This window comes from Hipposideros armiger, unplaced genomic scaffold, assembly GCF_001890085.2.
Source record: "Hipposideros armiger isolate ML-2016 unplaced genomic scaffold, ASM189008v1 scaffold_242, whole genome shotgun sequence".
Taxonomy (NCBI): Eukaryota; Metazoa; Chordata; class Mammalia; order Chiroptera; family Hipposideridae; genus Hipposideros; species Hipposideros armiger.
The window spans coordinates 1,429,431-1,437,387 of record NW_017731592.1 but is presented as its reverse complement, the minus strand read 5'-3'; the positions used below and the strand labels follow the sequence as shown (position 1 = coordinate 1,437,387).

General features: G+C 41.8%; 1 protein-coding gene across 8 annotated transcripts in view; it reads right to left on the bottom strand.

The window, feature by feature from the left end:
• The window catches only part of NSD1 (nuclear receptor binding SET domain protein 1), a 163,336-nt gene that overhangs the window by 105,109 nt on the left and 50,270 nt on the right, over positions 1-7,957 (bottom strand). The window contains exon 1 of one of the 8 annotated variants that reach the window (XM_019655574.1): positions 996-1,013. The exons of the other annotated variants lie outside the window; for them this stretch is intronic. The gene's annotated coding sequence lies outside the window, so the exon portion shown is untranslated. Of the gene's footprint in view, positions 1-995; positions 1,014-7,957 lie in introns of those variants that run through there. 8 annotated transcript variants of the gene reach the window in all.

Sequence of the window (7,957 nt, the reverse complement as noted above, 5' to 3'; positions counted from 1 at the left end):
GCCTCGCCTGGGAAGAGCGCAATGATGGTGCCAACTTGGGCCAGTGAAGCAACGTCCTCCACAACTAGACTGAAGAACAAAACGACAGCGACTTGCCTATTCCCCTTCTCCCAATTCCCCAGCACTGTTCCCATCCCCCCAATTCCCCAATAAAAATCTTTAAAAAAAACCAAACATACATCATGACCAAGTAGGATTTATTCCTGGAATCCAAGGATTATTCAAAATATGAAAATTGATAAATATACAACATTAACAGAATAAAGATAAAATCACATGATTATCACCACTGAGACAGAAAAAACCATTTAACAAAATTCAACAATCATTCATGATTAAAAATACTGAACTATGAACAGAAAAAAACTACTTCAACATAATAAAAGCCATATATGAAAAAAACCACAGAGAATATCATGTTTAGTGGTGAAAGACTGGAAAGCTTTTCCACTAGGATCAGGTACACAGCAAGAATACCTGCTTTCTCCACCTCTATTCAACATAGTACTAGATATTCTAGCCAGAGCAACTAGGCAAGAAAAAGAAATGAGACAACAAAATGGGAAGGAAGAAGTAAAATTGTCTCTATCTGAAGATCTCATATGTAGAAAATCATAAAGATTATACAAGAAATTTTTAGAATAAATGAATTCAGCAAAGTAGGAAGATAGAAAGTCAACAAATAAAAATCAGCTGAATTTCTACACATTAACAATGAACAATCCAAAAAGGAAACGAAGAAAACAATTCCATTTACAATAGCATAAAAAAGAATAAAGTACAGGGCTGGCCAAGTGGCTCATTGGTTAAGAGTTGGCTTGGGAGCGCCAGCTCTGAGCAGCAGGGCCACCGGTTTGGATCCCACATGGGCCAGTGACACTGTACCCTCTACAGCTAAGATGGTGAACAACAGCTCGACCTGGAGCTGGGCTGCCGTGAGTCGCCAGCGATGGCGTAGGCTGCAGTGGGGCTGCAGTGGGCTGCCGTGAGCTTACGTGAGTGGCTGGCAGCCAGCGTGAGCTGCTGTGAGCCGCTGTGAGCTGCTGTCCGATGGCCGGCGACCGATCTGCCTCAGCCGAGAAGAGCGCAATGATCACAATACCAACACGGGCCAGTGAAGCGACATCCTCCACAACTAGACTGNCGCCCGGGAAGAGGGCAATAATGGTGCCAACTTGGGCCAGTGAAGCAACGTCCTCCACAACTAGACTGAAGAGCAAAAAACGACAGCAACTTGTCTGTTCCCCTTCTCCCAATTCCCCAGCACTGTTCCCATCTCCCTAATTCCCCCCCAAAAATCTTTCAAAAACAAAAAACAAAACTTATGCGGGCCGGCTGAGTGGCTCAGCTGGTTAAGAGCTCGCTTGGGAGCACCAGCTCTGAGAAGCAGGGCTGCAGTTTGGATCCCACACTGAGAACCAGTGACACTGCCCTCTACAGCTAAGATGATGAACAACAGCTCGACCTGGAGCTGGGCTGCTGTGAGTTGCCAGCGACGGCGTAGGCTGCAGCAGGGCTGCAGTGGGCTGCCATGAGCTACGTGAGCAACTGGCAGCCTCCGTGAGCTGCCGGGAGCCGCTGTGAGAGGCCAACCAATGACAGGCGACCGATTGCCTCACCCGGGAGGAGCGCAATGATGGTGCCAACTTTGGCCAGTGAAGCGACATCCTCCACAACTAGACTGAAGAACAAAAACAGCCATTTGTCTACCTGTCTGTTCCCCTTCCCCAATTCCCCAACACTGTTCCCCTCCCCCCAATTCCCCAATAAAATCTTAAAAAAAAACAACTTATGGGTCCTTAATCCACAAAATCTTCATGTGTCTTAAAAAGATAAAGGATAGGACCGGCCAAGTGGCTCATTTGGTTAAGAGCTTGCTCAAGAGTGAGAGCTCTGAGCAACAGTGGTTCGAGTTCCGGCCCAAGCTGAGCAGCCAATAGGTGGCGGGATGGCTCAGCTAAAAAAAAAAAAAAAAAAAAAGGATATATTTAAACACATCTGTATCAAAGGTTTTTACTTCAAAGATAGTCAAAAATCAGTTTCTATCCCCCAAACTCCCTGGTTTGGGAATGGGCAATACAACTAATTTGGACAAGGGCAGGGTAGCACATGAGAATTAAGTCAGACTATTAAATTTTGAAACTATAGTTCGGTAAGCAGCCTTCAGATTACCAGTATGTCCCACAAATCCAGATTTTGGAAAGGTGGTACTTTGCCTATTCCAAACAAATGTTCCAGTACGACAGTAGTATCTCTTTCCACAACACTTATTATGGGGTCTTGGACTGAAGTTAGTCTACTCAGATATCGGGTACACTAAAATATTTGGTTTTCTGCAAAGCTATGGAGTAACTCTAGATTTTGGGAAGGATCACAGATCAGCCTTCCCCTCTTGAAGCCTCTCTCAGCTCTAACTTCAATCTTACTAAGCACAAGTGAAAATGGAAACCCACTTCTAATGTGTTACTGTATATGAGAGACATCCCCAGATACCCTGAGACCCTTAGATCTCAATCTAAGCATTCAAAATCAGTGTGAGTATTCAAAGTCATTCTAGGGTCTTGGGCCCTCTTCAAAGAAATGACAAAAAAAAGGAAAAAAAAACACCAAACTTCAGCCAGTCTCACAACTATATTTCATTCAAGTCAGAACTGAAGAGAGATTAAAGTGCATCTAAACCACATCATACACTGAGCAATAGCTAAGTAAAATAACTGTACTAAATACAGTGATCTAGCCAGCTACATTTGAGCACAGTAAGAATCGAGCACTGTGAACAATTAACACTTAATTATCTCATAACCTCACAGTAGTAGCTTCTAAGGATAGGCTAGGAGGGTATTTTTCTCCATATAATGGACAAGAAAATAGAGGTAGAAATTAAGACATTTGCCCAGGTTCACAAAACTAGACCCAAAAATAGCAATGCAGAGATTCAAACCTGACTCCAGTAATAATGCTTTTTACATTGCACCAGTCTAATTCCCAGAACATAAACCACAATTTTCTTTCAATAGGAGTCTACACTTTACAAATGAATTTTCCACAATGTTTAAATACAACTCACATTCCCCCAAACATTTTGGAGATTCAAATACTCTTCAATCAAGAACAACTAACTTTAAAAAGTCTATTCATACAAGCAGTCACTGACGCTGTTCTGCAGTCGTCAAAACATTTCTGGGTTTACAGACAGCATTTTCTTGAGCCAAGGAGGGCACTGATTAAAATCTCAGGGTCGGTTTGGGAAAACAATGCATAGTTTAAAAAACCAATACTTTAGGCCGGCCAAGTGGCGCGTTGCTTAAGAGTTGGCTTGGGATGCCAGCTCTGAGTATCCGGCCCTGGTTCAGATCACACGAGGGACAGTGACACTGCGCACTCTACAACTAAGATGGTGAACAACAGCTTGACCTGGAGTTGGGCTGCCATGAGTCGCCGGCAACGGCATAAGCTGCAGTGGAGTTGCAGTGGGCTCCCGTAAGCTACCGTGAGCAGCCGGCAGCTGGCATGAGCTGCCAATAGCCGCCATGAGCGGCCATCCAGTGGCCAGCAACCCATCTGCCTCACCCGGGAAGAGCACAATGATAATACCAACATGGGCCAGTGAAGCGACGTTCTCCACAACTAGACTGAAGAACAAGAGGACANCTGTGGAGGGCAGTGTCACTGGCCCTCATATGTGGGATCCAAACCGGGGCCCTCTGGCGTCCCAAGCCAGTTCTTAACCATTGCGCCACTCGGCAGGCCCCCAAAATAAAGTGTTTTAAAGCCTATGTATTGGCAGGGAAGAAGGTAATGGGAATTTTAAATACTGAAAATTTAGAGAGGTCTGTTGTAATTTCTGGTAACCTCTAAAATAAGAGAAACCAAATATACAATTTTCAAACTTGAAGGAGATGGGGGAAACATAAAAGGAACAATGAACAAAGTTTTAAGTCCAAAAAAAGGCAGGGAAAAGGAAAATAGAATAAACAAGACAACTAGCACAAAATAACATTGTAACTTTAAACCCAAATACAAGGTGTAATAAAAAATATGGTGAATGCTTAAATTTTTTTAAAAATTAAGACAGTAAAAGACACACTGACATTAATCCCCTTCAAAATATTCCCCCTCGCTTTGAACACACTTACCCCATTGTTCTTGCCCCTTTCTGAAGCAGTTCTTGAAGTCCTCTTTCATCAGTGTCTTCAGTTGCGCTGTCAAGGCTGCCTCGATGTACTGAATAGATTCAAAATGTTTACCTTTCACAGTCATTCTGACTTTGGGGAAGAGCCAGAAGTCGCACAGTGCCAGATCCGGTGAATAAGGTGGATGAGGACACACCGTAATGTTTTTATTTGACAGAAATTGCTGTACCAGAAGAAAGTGTGTCACACGGAGCCTTTCCATTGTGAATGCTGCTGCCGAGTGCCATCCAATGGAAAGGTGGGATCTTCAATACGAGAAGCAGCACATCAAACCTTAGTAACAGTCTGTGACAAGTTTCAACTTATTCAGTGCAGTCAGTCAGATGTGAGCTACGGATGAGGGAAGATGTGTTTTAAAGTGTGCCATAAATCATCCTCCATCATGATAATGCTCTGTGTCACACATTGCTTCTGGTGTGGCAATTTCTGTCCAATAAAAACATCATGGTGTGTCCTCATCCACCTTATTCACTGGATCTGGTAGGGTGCAACCTCTGGCTCTTCCCCAAAGTCAGAATGATTCAGGACATCAATGCAGTCACGACAGTATATCTAAAGACTCATGAAAGAGGGCTTCCAGAGCTGCTTCAGAAAGTGGCAAGAATGACAGAATAAGTGAGTTCAAAGCGAGGGAGAGTATTTTGAGAGGGATTGATGGCAATGTGTCTTTTACTGTATTAAGTTTTAATTTAAACATTCACCATATTGTTTGATCACACATCATATATCACTAGCTAATATGGACTAAATGTTATAGTTCATTTAACCAGAAAGATAGTTTTTCAAATGTTATGCCTATAATAACATAGCCTCAAAATAATAAAAGCAAAAATTGGCAGAACTACAAGAACAAAAAATTATAATCATAGTGGAGAGAGACCTCTCTTGGTAATTAACAGAATAAGAAAAAAAAATCACAAAGGGTTTAGAAAATTTCATCATGAATAACAAACCTGACCTAATAAATACATATAAATTCCTACACTCTAATTGTGGGATATACATTTTTTTCCAAGCACAAGGAGTATTTATAAATATTCATCATGTACTGGGCCATAGAGTACATCTCAACCAACTTGAAAGAACTAATATCTTTTGGAATAGTCTCTGTCCATAATGTAATTAACAATTAATTACAAAAACAACTAGACTATTTCTATGTTTGGAAATTAACAAGTTTACTTTTAAATAATCCTTAGGTCAGAGAATAAATCATAATTAGAAGATATTTTAAACTGAATGATAAAATGCCACATCAAAGATGTTGAGGAAGGAACATACACTACTATTTTTCAAAGAACAGCAAGAAAGTCAATGGGGTTCAAACAGAGTGAGCAGGTGAGAGAACAGAAGAAATGAAGTCAAAGAAATGATTCAGGGAGAGGAAGACATATGCCTTATCACGCACTTTTACTCTGAGTGAGATAGATGGCTTTGAAGGGTTGATATTTTAAAAGGATCACTCCACTGCCGGCGACAGTGTAGGCTGCAGCCCCTGCTGCAGAGGGTTGCCATGGGCTACCGTGTGTAGCCAGCAGCCAGCGTGAGTGGCCAGCAGCCACCGTGAGTGGGCCGTCCATAAGCCGGCGACTGATCTGCCTCGCCCGGGAAGAGCGCAATGATGGTGCCAACAACTTGGGCCAGTGAAGCAACGTCCTCCACAACTAGACTGAAGAACAAAATGACAGCAACTTGTCTGTTCCCCTTCCCCAATTTCCCAATAAAAATCTTTTTAAAAAATTAAAAATATTAAAAAAAAAAAAGATCACTCCAAGTGCTATATTAAAAACAGCCTTTAGTGGGGCTGGGTGGAAACACAATAATAATCCAGGTGGGATATAATAGTTATGTGAAGCAATCTGAAATTGGTGGAAGAGGTGCAAAGTACAAAGAATCAAGGAAGTTTGCTGATGGAGTGGATGGATTTGGGTGCTACAGAAACAGAGAACTAAGGATCACTGTAAGGGTTTATGCCTTAAATATGGGGAAGATGAAGTTGCCATTTACTAAAAATGAAGAAGACTACAGTGGTCTCTCATTATCCAGTTTCCTCTTCCAGTTTCAGTTGCCCTCTGTCAACTGAGGTCCAAAAATATTAAATGAAAAATTCCAGAAATAAACAATAATTAATTTTAAAATGTGCATTGTTCTGAGAAGTATGATAAATCTCGAGTAGTCCTGCTCAGTCCCATCCTGCCCAGGATGTGAATCATCCCTTTGTCCATCGTATCCATGCCATATAGGCTACCTGCCCATTAGTAACTTTGTAGCCATCTCAGTTATCAGATCAACAGTACAATTATAACAGTGCTTGCATTCAAGTCACCCTTATTTTATTTAATAATGGCCCCAAAGCACAAGAGTAGTGATGCTGGTAATTCACATATGCCAAAGAAGTGCTTATTACATATCATCAGAAGGTCAGTAGTAGCCTAACACTACATCACAATGCCTACCTCCTTCACCTCACTTCATCTCATCACGTAGGCACTGTATCATCTCACATCATCACAAGAAGGGTACGTACAGTACAATAAGCTATTTTGAAAGAGAGGATCACATAACTTTTTATTATAGTATAATTGTTCTATTTTCTGACTAATTACTGTTGTTAATCTCTTACTGTGCTATTTTATAAACTAAACTTTATCATAGGTATGTATATATAGGAAAAAACATAGTATATATAGGGTTCAGTACTATCCATGAATTTAGGCATCCACTAGGGATTTTGGAATGTATCCCCATGAGTAAGAGAATACTGTACAGGAGAAGGTTTTGGGAATAAACAACTGGACTTTGGTTTTGAACAAGTATGAAACTCCAATTTCACAACCTAGTGAAAATGCCAAGAAACCCACTGTATATATAGATCTGGAATTCTGGGAAGAGGTCCAAAGTCCAGGTTAGTGATAGAAATTTAGGAGTCATGAGTTTCCAGATAAAAGAGCATCAAGAAAGTGAGTATAAACAGAAAAAGGCATCTGATGACTAAGTCCTGAGGCATAGAAATAGGTGAGGATTCTTTTTAAGTTCTGCAGGGACCACTTGACCAAGAGATTCCTTAATTCTCTTCATATACTCGGGGGAGGGAAAAAGAAAAAGCAAAGATCTTGGAAATAACTTATCCCTATGGTCTAATCAATTTTAATATCACCTCCTTGGAGAGCAACGTGGCAATACCCCTTGATGCAATACTCATATTCCTGGGATTCCATCCTAAGAAAATAATCCAAAAGAAGGAGAAAGACTAAAGACTATAACATTTTCTTTGCATCTTTAACTGTAAAAACAAAAGTGAAGATCTTCAAAAACTAACTGAAACTACAAGAAGATGACCAAGCAAATGTAGAACAATTTGCTGGTTTATTAAGTAGTCATTAAAAATTATTATGGGGGGGCCGGCCGAGTGGCTCATTGGTTAAGAGTTGGCTTGGGAGCGCCAGCTTTGAGCAGCAGGGCCCCGGTTCGGATCCCACATGAGGGCCAATGATGCTGTGCCCTCTACAGCTAAAATGGTGAACAACGGCTCACCTGGAGCTGGGCTGCCATGAGTCGCCAGCCAAGGCACAGGCTGCAGTGGGGCTGCAGTGGGCTGCCTTGAGCTACTATGAGTGGCTGGCAGCCGGCGTAAGCCCCTGTGAGCGGCGGTTAAATGGCCAGTGACCGACTGCCTCAGCCGGGAAGAGCACAATGATCACAATACCAACATGGGCCAGTGAAGCGACGTCCTCCACAACTAGACTGAAGAACAAAAGGACAGC